The following is a 13,993-nucleotide window of genomic DNA, read 5'->3' as shown; positions in this document are numbered from 1 at the left end:
GATCCCGGGGGTATATTGTTTTTGTCCTGTCTGTCTGTTTGTCTGTTTATCTGTTTGTCTGTTTGTCTGTTTGTCTGTCTGTCTGTTGTCAACTTTAACCTTGCCCATAACTTTTGATTGGTTGGAGCTATGACTTTCTTATTTAACATGTGTATTCCGTGTGACAAGACCTTTCTTTGGGTACCATCATATTTGACCTCTTGACCTTGACCTTGGAGTTTGACCCACTTTTGCAAAATTTTATGAGACTTTAACCTTGGCCATAATTTCTGAACAGTTTGTGCTTGGGGTTTCAAACTTCACATGTGTATTCTTTGTGACAAGGCCTTCCTTTGGATACCAACAACTTTTACCTTTTGACCTTGACCTTGGAGTTTGACCTACTTTTGAAAAACTTTAACCTTGGCCATAACTTTTGAACAGTTGGTGCTTAGGGTTTCAAACTTCACACGTGTATTCCTTGTGACAAGACCTTCCTCTGGATATCAACCACTTTGACCCTTTGACCTTGACCTAGGAGTCTGACCTACTTTTGAAAAACATCAACCTTGGCCATAACTTTTGAATGGTTGAAGCTAGGGCTTTCATACTTCACATATGTAATCCTTGTGACAAGACCTTCCTTTGGATACCAACCACTTTGACCCTTTGACCTTGACCTAGGAGTTTGACCTACTTTTGAAAAACTTTAACCTTGGCCATAACTTTTGAATGGTTGGTGCTAGGGCTTTCATACTTCACATATGTAATCCTTGTGACAAGATCTTCCTTTGGATACCAACCACTTTGACCTTGACCTTGACGTTTGACTTTTATTTAAAAAACTTTAACCTTCGCCATAACTTTTGAACAGTTGTATCTAGGTCTTTCAAATTTCACAGATGTATTCCTCGAGACAAGACCTTTCTTTGGGTATCAACATTTTTTATCTTTTGGCCTGGATTTTGACTTGCATTTGAAGAAACTTTAACCTTCGCCATAAGCTGCCATACGGGGGCATCACTGTTTCACAAACACATCTTGTTGACTCATGTTTTATTCTTTGACATGGTTTTTTAATTGCTTGATTGCTCGACTGTAATGCATTTTAATTAATCTATATTAAAGTAAATGCATGTACGTTACAGAAGTTCTAACACACCTCTGTACTTTTCGTTAGCTGGGTCAAAAAACCCACGGTTATTTAAATATTTTGAGATGAAAATGCTTCTGTTTGTTTTTGTTTCATAAATGGATTTAGATGAAACAAGCTTCCGTGTTGTGCTTTCGTGTGACTACCCTTGCGAACATCACCTAAAAACAGTACTGATAATACGATATTCATTTGGCAGGTTACAACGAGAAAAAAAAGCACTAAAAACAATTCTTCATGGAAAAAAGAAAAGTTTTAAGAATGCAAAAAAATTTTTATGCTCGATCTTTTATCATTTCAGCGTCATTTCGTAAAAAAAATATTCTTTGGAATGCAGTGGCTTTGTTTTAAACAAAATGTCAAATTAAGTTTTTACAATAAAGAAGTAACATTCCTTTCCCTCTTCTAAAAACATACACACTCAGATGCGGGAAATAGCGGGCATGAAAATAACCAGGATACTTTCTTATCATCTATTCTTACCCATCCCAAATGGCAAGGAGCAAGTTTGTCACTATAAAAAACTCTGATCAGTGGGTCTAAAATGACAGATGCCAAAGATAATTGGCTAATCTAATCGATATTTTATATATCTACAAAGGTGATCGGATCTGGAGAGTAAGCTTTGGACAACATCAATTACATCCCTAATTATTTACTGCCTCGGACCTCTAAATATAAACACTACACTAACATGCTGTTACCATGAATTTAACTGAAATTCAGTTATGTAAAATATCAACTTGCCATGTTAATTGATAAGATGCTTCTTTGTTTCATTATTTATTGGATATCTATCAAAATAAATTAAATATGAACCACACCATTACCCACCCCCACCCCGGGAATTAACTTGTTAAATTTGTTTTATACGAGGATCATTAGGGCTTTTAACAAAAGATCTGTGGACCACAACCCTCACGAGATTTTTAAAAGATTGTCCCTTTTATTCTTGTACAAAAAAATTGAACCCATATTGTGACCTCATCCTACATTCAAGAGGGTGTGACTTAACCAAATTTGAATCCAAACATTATGAGGATGCTTCACGATCAATGTCTAACATGGCCTTGCTGTTCTGGAGAAGATATTTTTTCCTGTATACATGCACATGCATTATGTAATTTTAAAAATTTTAATAATGCGATTCTTTCCCCATCCTAACTCCAGGGTCCATTATTTGAAAGAAAAAAATCCACACAACTTGAGAATGACTAATATGTTTTTGAGTGGTCATACTATTCTTTAAAAAGACCTTTTGTATTTCTTATTTATTTTCACGTAAAACTTTGAATCTCCATTGAAGTCTAATCCCTACGGAATCGTATAAGTGCCACGTATTATTTTTTAAGTGGAAAATTCCAACTTTAAAGTTAGTTTTTCCAACTATTAAGTTTGCTCTTCCAACTTTAAAGTTGGTAATTCCAACTTAAAAGTTGGCAATTCCAAATTTAATCTTGGTTTTTCCAGCTTTAAAGTCATATATGGCGTATTTTGGATAAGTTTTGACTAACTAAATTTAAAAAAAAATCTTTCTATTTGTTTTATTACTTTATATAAAGATAAGACTTTCCTGTAAATTACACGATTTAAATCAATCGCGTTTCATAGATATTAGAAATTTAAAACAATAACCGATTTATTTACCGACTCCGCATTTAAATATCAGACACATATATACAAAACGAATATAAGTGTGATCTCTTAAATAGGTTTGGTTGAAATCCTCAGCTGTCATGTACGGAGTAGTATGAAGTTATTAGTCCCCTACCGGTGAAACCGGAGGGGACTATAGGTTTCCTCTGAGTCTGTCCGTCCGTCCGTCTGTCTGTCTAGCTGTCTGTCTGTCAGTCTGTCCCACTTGGTTTTCCAAACTTTTTTTCTAAACGCTTGCAGATATTGAGCTGATTTTTGGTATGTGGGTGTATCTTGATGAGTTACAGATCAAGTTTGCATTTCGTTCCGCTTCAATGATTTTTGACGGAATTACGACCTTTATTTTCAATTTTTACACAGATTACACTTGCCGGTAGGGGACTAGTATTGCTAATGCAATACTCTCAGAATGCTTGTTCTCTGTATAAAATTATATATGATAGACCAAAAGAAATATAAGGGCTTTTAAAGTTGGAAGTTATATGTAAGGTCATAGGGAAGGTCAAGATAAAAAAAAAAGTTGACAAAGATTAATTGTTCACCAATTTGTTTCAGTGCATAAAGTTTGCATTAATAAAGTTGGTAATAATTTAAAATACGGGGAAAAAGCTAAGAAAAAGGGTTAGAAAAGCTCAAATATTAAAGTTGGAAAAGCCAAGATTAAAGTTCGAATTGCTAACTTTAGAGTTGGAAAAGCCAACATTAATATTCCAACTTGAAAAAAATATATATTACGTGGCACTAATACGCTTCCGTATAAATCACATCCCTTGGGGTTATAATTTGAACATCTGCTTCAACCTGAAGATGCTTCCAATGAAATGACTTATACATATGTACCATGGCCATACTGATCTTGAGATGAAGTTTTAAATGATTTTTTAAAGCAGGTTTGAGTCAATCTTGAACTCTGTGCACATTTTTCTTCAACGAACAATATTATGGAATGAAGAAGAATTACATGTTACTGTTTAGACACAATAATAGACCGATTTTAAAGTTATCACTCTTATACAGTTATCTAATACCTTTCTTCTTGTAAGAATTATGATTATGCAACATTTAATTGAGCAACAAATGAGGAACTTCTGAGCCAAATTCCAAGGCTCTGTGATGAACATTTTCAAACACATGCAGTCCTGAATTTGCATATCAAAACTATACCAAGTTTTACTCTTACTTTGAAAGATATCTCTTTCACTAAGAGAGATATCTTTTCACTAAGAGAGATATCTCTTTTACTTAGAAATATATCTCTTTTACTTAGCTCTTATAGTTACTTGGGAATGCATCTACTTCAATAAATCTAGGTTAGATCCGTCATCCGAAGCAAGTGTGGTATTGTGCATCCCTAAATGCATCATACATGTATGTTTCATCCACATAGGGCTTACAGATACATGGGAATCAACCAGCTGTAAAACTGAGACTTGTTAGTCATCCAGAAAATGTAAATCAGATGCTGGATCTGAGGCAAGTTTTGTATTGTGTATCCCTAGATGGCATAATCCATGCTACTTTGGTCTAGGTAGGACATAGGCCTGTTTACTGTAACGTTTTTACTAAATGCAAATAATTAATAATTGGGTTCGCTTAGGTTTTTCCCTAAGAATCACGCTTACAATGTAAAATCAAAACAAACTTCAATAATATCAATGTCACTAAAAGAACAAGTGACTGAAATCCACTATATATACCTTTTCCTTGGCCCTATCTGGATAATGATTAGTAAACTAAATGAAAACGAACTATGACAAAGGAGTCACCAGTAATCAAATCTATAACGTTTTCCCTGTAGCTGCAGACTGAGTGGTTTAACCAACAATTCTGTTGTTTCCCGACACAGTCTGCAACTACCCTAAAACACACCCTAAAGAGTCACTGAGACACCTCTATAATTTAAAGTCACCAAGACACAAACTAAAGTCACCAAGACCCAAACTAAAGTCACCAAGACACAATCCTAAGTCACCAAGACACTAATCACTGAGACACTAAGGAACTAGATCCCTGAGCTGAGTGGTCTAACTAACAATTCTGTTGTTTCCCGACACAGCCCAAGAACCTAGCCTTAAGAAGTGTTACCCAAGCAATGAGTAACAACCAAGTAAACGAAAACTACATGGGTCTCTTATATTTATACCTTTTATCCTATGCCTAATTACTTCTGATTGCTTAATAATCAGAAAAACTCTGATTGGTCGAAATGTAAACATTGATTGGCTAAATATAAATGATTTGATTGGATGATTCCAGGCGCCTTTCAATCCACTATGATTATTCAATTTCTTTACATTACTCATCTTAAATAATGTTCGTCGTTTTATCCAAAATCTGAAGCAAGTCTGATTGTGTGCATCCCTAGATGCATCATTTTAATAGAGGGGAACCATATACAGGTTTTCTAACAAAGTACAAACTGCTGCATAGTGATTGAATAGTGTACGGACTTAGAAATGGTCAATCGGACAAAAAACATACTCAATTATCGGTAATAATCTCATTATTTGATACACATTATCAATTAACAATCGATTGTATTCGGATTCTTTTTCTCAATAAAATAAAAGAGAACTATTCATCCTCTTCCTTTCAGTATTTAGTTGGTAAATTAGCCAGAAATGGACTCCTACAACATAATTATTTTTTTCCATGTGCAAAGTGTATACATATATGGAGTAATCAGTACATTTGTATGATAATATAATCCTCCTACAGTTTTGGTCTGATTTCAATATAACTTAATACACAAGTAGACTAAACTAAGATACATAATTTAGTGCATCGGTTTATGATTTAGATGAACGTTGTTGCCATGTTTACTAAAAATAGAAATTTCTGTGAAATTCCTTTAAAATGCTACTCCTCCTACAGTTTTGGTCTGATTTCAATATATCTTGGCACACAAGTAGATTACACTAAGATACATAATTTAGTGCATCGGTTTTTGATTTTGATGAGCGGTGTTGCCATGGTTACTAAAAATAGAAATTTCTGTGAAATTCCTTTAAAATGCTACTCCTCCTACAGTTTTGGTCTGATTTCAATATAACTTGGCACACAAGTAGACTACACTAAGATACATAATTTAGTGCATCGGTTTATGATTTAGATGAACGGTGTTGCCATGGTTACTAAAAATAGAAATTTCTGTGAAATTCCTTTAAAATTTTATATGGCACATTGATGGTCACATCAAATTGACCAGATACACTGCATGTTAAGATTTGTTTTAGCTCACCTGAGCGTAATTTTCTAATCGAAATTTGTCCAATGTCTGCCGTTTTTGTCCTCATTAACTTTTCACGATCTCATGTTCTTCTCCAGAACCACTGGGCCAATTTAAACTTCCCATGAAGCATCCTTGGGAAAAAGGGATTCAAGTTTGTTCAAAATATGGGTCATGCACTCTTTCTATGGGAGATTAAGTGAAATTTTAATGGCAATTTTTAAAAAAAAATTCTCAAGAGCCCCTTAAATTGACCAGAAAAGATGAAACCTATGCGAAAGCATCCTGACATGGTGTAGAGTTAAGTTTGTTCATGTCTGAGCCCTCAGGGATAGGTTAGGGCCACATTAAGCGATCAAACCTTTACATAGAAATGTATAGGGAAAAAATCTTAAAACATCTTTCTTTTTCTCACGATTAGTAAAGACATGATTAGTAATTAATCAAGATTAGTCATTAGTAAAATGTATGACAAACGAGATGACAAGCTTTCCATCGTCAACTTTACTTATTTATGTGCTAGTATTCCGCTATCACCTGCCTATGGTGTTTTATGTCTCCCAATGCATTCGATACTCAAGAGCATGCTCTGAGTACGTTTGATTTTTAATCCAAGACAGGCTACTGACAGATACAGGAACTTCAACAACCTCATTTAAAGTCAGCATTTTGTAAAACCTATGGTTGTTATAATGACCTTGTTCGTAAAGATTACCTATCCTTGGGTCGTACTTTGATACTAAATTTGACTACGGAATATTCCGGCTACCTGATCAATATATAAGACTCACAGCAGGTGTGACCGGTCGACAGGGGATGTTTACTCCTCCTAGGCACCTGATCCCACCTCTGCAATTTCCAGGGGGCCGTCTTTTATGCCCTGTTGACAGATTTGTATTGTTTGTAGCTTTTTTTTTTAGCTCACCTGAGCTGAAAGCTCAAGTGAGCTTCTCTGATCACATTTTGTCTATAGTCCGTCTGTCCGTCTATCTGTCTGTAAACTTTTCACATTTTCGACTTCTTCTCCAGAACCACTGGGCCAATTTCAACCAAACTTGCCACAAAGCATCCTTGGGTAAAGGGGATTCAAGTTTGTTCAAATGAAGGGCCACGCTCTCTTCCAAGGGCAGATAATTAAGAATTGGTGAAAATTTGGTCTCATCTTTTAAAAATCTTCTTCTCAAGAACCATTGGGCCAGAAAAGTTGAAACTTACGTGAAGCCTTCATTACATAGTGTAGATTCAAATTTGTTCAAATCATGACCCTCGGGGGGTAGGGTGGGGTCACACTGGGGGATCAAAGTTTTACATAGGAATATATAGGAAAAATCTTTTAAAATCTTCTTCTCAGGAACAACAAAACCACAATTAGTCATATTAATATGGAATCATCCTTAGGTAGTGTAGATTCAAGTTTGTTCAAATCATGACCCCCGGAGGTAGGGTGGGGCCACAATTGGGGATCAAAGTTTTACATAGAAATATATAGGAAAAATCTTTAAAAATCTTCTTCTCAAGTTCAACAGTCACAATTAGTCATAGTGACATGGAATCATCCTCAGGTAGTGTAGATTCAAATTTATCCAAATCACGACTCTCGGGAATAGGGTGGGGCCATAATGGGGGATCAAAGTTTAACATAGGAATATATAGAGAAAAAATCTTTAAAAATCTTCTTCTCTAGAACCACAAAGCCACGATTAGTCATATTGAATATGGAATTATCCTCATGTAGTGTAGATTCAAGTTTTATCAAATCATGACCCCGGAGGTAGGGTGGGGCCACAATGGGGGATCAAAGTTTAACATAGGAATATATAGGAAAATTCTTTAAAAATCTTTTCAAGAACAGGAAAGCCATGATTAGTCATATTGATATTGAATCATCGCCAGGTATTGTAGATTCAAATTTGTTCAAGACACCCTCCAGTAGAAGGGTGGGGCCATAATGGGGGATCAAATTTTTGCAAAAGAACATATATAGGAAATATCTTTAAAAATCTTCTTCTCAAGAACAACAAAGCTATGACGAGTCATATTGATATGGAAGCATCCTCAGGTAGTGTAGATTCAAGTTTGTTCAAATTATGACAAGTGATCAAAGCTTAGTTTACATATGAATATATAGGAGAAGAAATCTGCTGACGAAGAACAACAGGGTTATATTGACTCAGGCGAGCGTTGTGGCCCATGGGCTTCTTGTTTTTCTTAGATCGGTCACTGTTCGTTATTTCTACCTTTTTCATATTTATTTTGAAAATACGGATATATATTTAAATTGCTGTGGTAAAATTTAGAAATTTATTTCAAAATTAAGGATTATCTCCCTCATGCATAGCTCTGATCCTTCGACGTATTTGGCTCCAGTCTTTGGCACCTTTGTTTCAGCTCTTCAAAGTCTTTTTAACATATTTTGAATTTCCAGCGTCTCGGCATGAGCATCACGGAATCAAAAAGACATCATTTGTCGAAATGCGCATTTGGTGCATCAAAATTGGTACCGTATATGATTAACATTATATAGTCTGGTCCGATTTATAGAAAAAAATACTTCAAACGGCAAATAATTATCATTTGGTCCAGCATAGTTTTTTAACGTATTTCGAGTATGCTGAATCCGAAAAAATATGCTGGCCTTCATGAAAATGGCGTTAAAAAGGTCAAAATGGCGATTCAAAATGGCGGACATGCAATTTTTCTAATTTTCTCTTAATGTCGTTCAAATAGGAGAAAGAATTGTGAATATCTCACAGAGTGTAATGCAACTATAAAAATGATAAAAGAATGCTAACATTATTACTTTAATTCAGAAAATTTAGTCGTTTCTACACTTAATTCGAATTTTCTCTGATTTATTTGTCTTTTGTTTCTATAATTTGCTTTGTTCAGAATTTTACATTTGCAAATATCCATACACTGCAGATTGGTATTTTTTCCTTTGCATCTCACTATTCTACAACTGAATGAAGGTGCAGCTGTAATTTATAAGTCAAAATGGCGATTCAAAATGGTGGATATCCATTTTCTCTAATTATTTTCTTAATGTCGTTCAAATAGAAGAATGGATGTGTGAATATCTTATTGAGCGTAATGCAATTATGAAAATGATAATAGAACACTAATATTATCACTTTATAGCGGAAAATTTAGTCGTTTAAATTTGAAAGCTGTGTTAATATTAGCTCAAAATGGCGAACGCTAGAATTACACAAAATACTCAAACTGCTTAATTCTGGGTCGTTTTACAGAAAATAAAAGGAAATTAATAACAGCTTGCATTTTTAAATTAATAAAATAATGTTTAAATATTCAATAAAACTTTGAGGATATTGTTGTTAATGACTTATAATTTTTATGACACTGATCTTTGTTTTATTACTTCTATTATTAAGATAAGCCTTTGACTACATCTATGAAGAACTTTTACCTACTTTTACCATGCTTCTTGATATAAAAAAAAGTTAATGATATCACACAATAATTGCTGTTTGGAGGACAATATGACAATTAAGCTACCCCAAGAGCAGCATTCCCCGAGTCCAAAGGCGAGTGAACATTATAGTTCGAAGGTTGCTAAATTATCCCAGTTGTTGGAAATTTTTGATCTACTTTTAGTCCATGCAGTGAAGAAAAAATAAATGTTCATGTTCATGTGGAAGGTCTAGTGCAACATAACTTAGTATATGATTTTGAAAATGATGGACCACAACCAATCAGAGAGCTAAGAATTATTAAATCATATAAATTTGAATGTAATATACTATATATCAACATATTTATTAAGAATTATCAAAACCAGTAATATACGTAAACCATAAATATTCTTGATTGTCTAGCTCTGATTCTGCGTCCCTGCATTTGCATTTTGTTATTCATAGCCAACAAAAATCAGCTATATTCACAAATATTTAATATTGTAAACAGATAATCTTGTATTGTTAGATTTAAATTTTAGCGACTACAAAATTTCTTTTTTTAAAGGAATATTGTATATGATCAAAATCGATAATCCAAACATACATTTTTGTCATACTCGGATGGAATTCGGTGCCTATTGTTTTGAAATTTACAAAATCGGAAAGAGGAAAATGTTTGTGTTTAACCCCTCCCCCCCCTCGATTCTTGATACAACCATACACTATCCTAACAAAGTAGTATGGATCAAGTTGCCTTGTAAAGTTCTTGGAGTGTTCAAGAAAATTTTGTTGTCAAGAGAAGTGTTGACTAAATCAAAGTCAAGAATGACTTCGGCCTATTGGTATGAAAGCTTGTACGTGATAGAAATCACAAGGAATCTGCAGGTGCTCTTAGATCGCACAATTATACACCTTTTCGCACCAAAAAATGCACACAATGTGATTCCAGATGATAAAGTTTGAGAATTTTCTTGCTAATAGAATGACCTTTCTACCCAAAAAGACAACAAATCTATATGGTCACAAAAGAGAAAGCTACATGTCTTATCAGAGATTTTTTTTTCCATTTTGCATATCGTTTTGGAAAACAAAATAGTCTTTTAACATTTGAACATAAATGTGTTGTTCCTTAGGCTGTTGAGAAGACCAAAATTCCGAAGACTGACTGAACATATAGCATTTAAAGCTGGAATAGAGGATGTTGGGGGGAAATACTAAGCTCTTACAAGTGCTAATTTCAAAAGCTAGTGCAAAGGGTTCAATGAAGTCGGGCAAGAAATTCTTCAGTTATATTTGATGGTGTGCTGAGGGATGTGGAAGTGCGAGTTGATAATGACAGCGATTCAGCAGTGATTTTAGGTGGACAGGGGTTCAGAGCTTTGGAACACGGTCAAATATGAGGAAAACAAGTCGAGTTTGTTTTAACTATTTCCAGAAAAAAAGAAACTTTTCTAGTATTATTTTTTGTTTGATCATTAAATGGACTAATCAATATAATCAGCAACACTCAGAACAAAGGACACCAAAAGAAATTCCTCTTCCTATTAACTTTGCTATACCTTGGGAAAATAATAAATTACCCTGTCTCCTCCCACCACCCATTATGAAAAATATTGTTACTGCTCGCTATGTATGTGGGAGGGGGAAGGGGTGAGTGGATGGTTGAAGATTGAATGAAATGCGAGAATGATATTGGTTAAAGCATTCTGCACTGAGTGAAGAAGCAGTCTGTAGTTCTTCAAGCAGTGCTCTAGTACTGTTCTTGAGTGCCCTCTTGCACCTTTAGCTGTTCTCATACTAGCATATCATATATGGACGTGTCATTGCTCCTTCTTTCCAGAAATAGACACTGTAGAATGCGAGTGGAACCTTTCGAAAGCCTGCAATTATTCCTTTTAAAGTGTTTTGGCGATAAATCTGTCTTTTCCAGAGCTTCAGAAAAATATATTTAATACACTTCACTCATTGTTGTACATATCACTAGAAGGTTGAGGAGAAGGAAAATTAACTGATCAACCCCCCCCCCCCCCAATCGTCTTTAAGTTGCGTAACAAATACACAGTGTCCACTAAGGCACATCAAAAATAATTCAGGAATTACGCTTCCCATTCTTTTTATATGCATATAAACCGAGCACAATGCCAGGCAGTACGTAATATAAAGATAGGCAGATGTAGTGGTAACATCAATTACTAAGTCCAATGAGATGAAATGGATGTTCTTGGTTGTTTGCTGCAAACTTATGAATGGGCCATTGCAGAAATTTTTCCAAAATTCAAATTATAACTTACAGCTGTACCATCATTCAGTTGTAGAATAGTGAGATGCAAAGGAAAAAACCAATCTGCATTGTATGGATATTTGCAAATGTAAAATTCTGAACAAAACAGAATATAGAAGCAATAGACAAATAAATCAGAGAAAATTCGAATTAAGTGTAGAAGCGACTAAATTTTCTGAATTAAAGTTATAATGTTAGCATTCTTTTATCATTTTTATAGTTGCATTACACTCTGTGAGATATTCACACATTCTTTCTCCTATTTGAACGAAGAGAAAATTAGAAAAATTGCATGTCCGCCATTTTGATTCGCCATTTTGACCTTTTTAACGCCATTTTCATGAAGGCCAGCATATTTTTTCGGATTCAGTATACTCGAAATAAGTTAAAAAACTATGCTGGACCAAATAATAATTATTTGCCGTTAAAACTTATTTCTAGCCTTCTTTTTAAAAATCAGGACCAGACTAATATGGAAGCACCCTGAGAGAATGTAAATTAAAAATTTGTTCAAATCATGATCCCTAGGGGCAGGAATGGGGCATATTAGGAGATTGAAAGTTAAACATGGGAATATACAGGAAAAAATCTTTAAAAATCTTCTCAAGAACAGCAAAGCCATGATTAGTCATATTAAAGAAATACCCTCAGGTAGTGTAGATTCAAGTTTGTTCAAATCATGACCCTTTTGGATTGAGCCAGAATAGGTGTTCAAATCATGGCCCCTAGGGGTAGGGTCAGAACAGGCGATCAAAGTTTTACAAAGAGATATATTAGAAAAAAAAAACTTTAAAAATCTTTTACCAAGAACAGCAGTCGCCCGCGTGGCGCAGTGGTTAGAGCGTTCGCTCTAGAGTCGCGGAGTAAGGAGTTGACCCTTACATCGCGGGTTCAAATCCCACTGTTGGACGTGGAGACCGGTCTTTCGGATGAGACCGTATAAACCGAGGTCCCGTGTCGTAGTAGGTGCTGGCACGAAAAAGATCCCTCACTGCTCAATGGCCCTAAGTCCCGAGTATAGGTCAAAATTTGCAGCTCTCCACCGGTAAGTGGTGGCGTCTCCGTATGAGTGAAAAATTTTCGAGACGGACGTAAAACAATAAACAAACAAACAAAAACCAAGAACAAGATATAATTATTCATATTAATATGGAAGCATCTTCATATAGGTTAGATTCGAATTCATCCAAATATTGACCCCGGGAATAGTATGAGGCTACAATAGGAGTATGTAGGAAGAAGTCGTTTCAGGAATAGCAAGTCCACATTAAAATATATGAATAATCAAAACATTTTGAACGTGTGTGGTTTCCATTTCTTTTAAAATTATGAACCCGGGGTTAGAGCAAAGATCCAAATTCAACATAATGCCTATGTATAGGGAAAATATTTTTTTCCCAGAACAGCAGGGCCATGGAGGTCATTTTGATGCATCGCAATTTTGTGTGGATTCAACTCTGAATACATCATAGCCCCTTTATTACTAGATTTTAGTCCACAATATGGATTCAAAATTATTAGGGCTATCCCAGAAAAATTCGGGGGGGGGGGGGTAGAAGGACAATTGCAACCACCCATAGAATTTAATATTTCCATCTACCCCACTCCCATAAAAAATGAAATAAAGACCCATGCACCACCCATATATTTTTTACTAAAAGTACAAATACTACATTAAATATTTTCTTGAAAATCCTATAATTTAAACTTATATACATAATCTAAATACAATAAAATGACACCCTCACAATTTCAGGGCTCACACTGCTGTTCATATAAAATTGTATCTGGGAATGTTTTAAAAATAAAATGCAAAAGAAATTTAGAAAATACAACTCATATCTTATTTCAATAGTTGGAACGCCAAAATATGAATGAATAAGAAGGGGGTCAGAGGGTTGTGTTCCAAGTGCTAGAATGGTTGATTGCAAAACAAAACAGTTCTACCCAAAGTAATATCTACCATTAAGCTGTTTATAACGGAAAAGTCTTTAAATCTTTTAATAAATGAATAGCAGGGTTATGTTTAGTCATATGAATAAGTATGCATCCTCAGGAGTGTAGATTTAGGTTTGTTTTCAAGTCATGAGTCCCAGGACAGGGTTTGGTTTCAATCTTGAGATCAATTTCTTATACAGAAAGTTATAGAAAAAACTAAAAATCTCCTTGTAAAGAACAACTGGGCCTTGATAAGTCATTTTAATAATCAAGCAGTCCAAGATAAGTAGATTCAAGTTTGTCCTCATCATGGCCACCGGAGCAGGGGAAGGTGGGGGCTC

The sequence above is a fragment of the Saccostrea echinata genome, unplaced genomic scaffold (genome assembly GCF_033153115.1).
Source record: "Saccostrea echinata isolate AGI-Se365-2 ecotype Australia unplaced genomic scaffold, CSIRO_AGI_Sech_v1 ptg000054l, whole genome shotgun sequence".
Classification (NCBI taxonomy): Eukaryota; Metazoa; Mollusca; class Bivalvia; order Ostreida; family Ostreidae; genus Saccostrea; species Saccostrea echinata.
The sequence above is the reverse complement of the archived record's forward strand: the minus strand, read 5'-3'. Positions refer to the sequence as shown.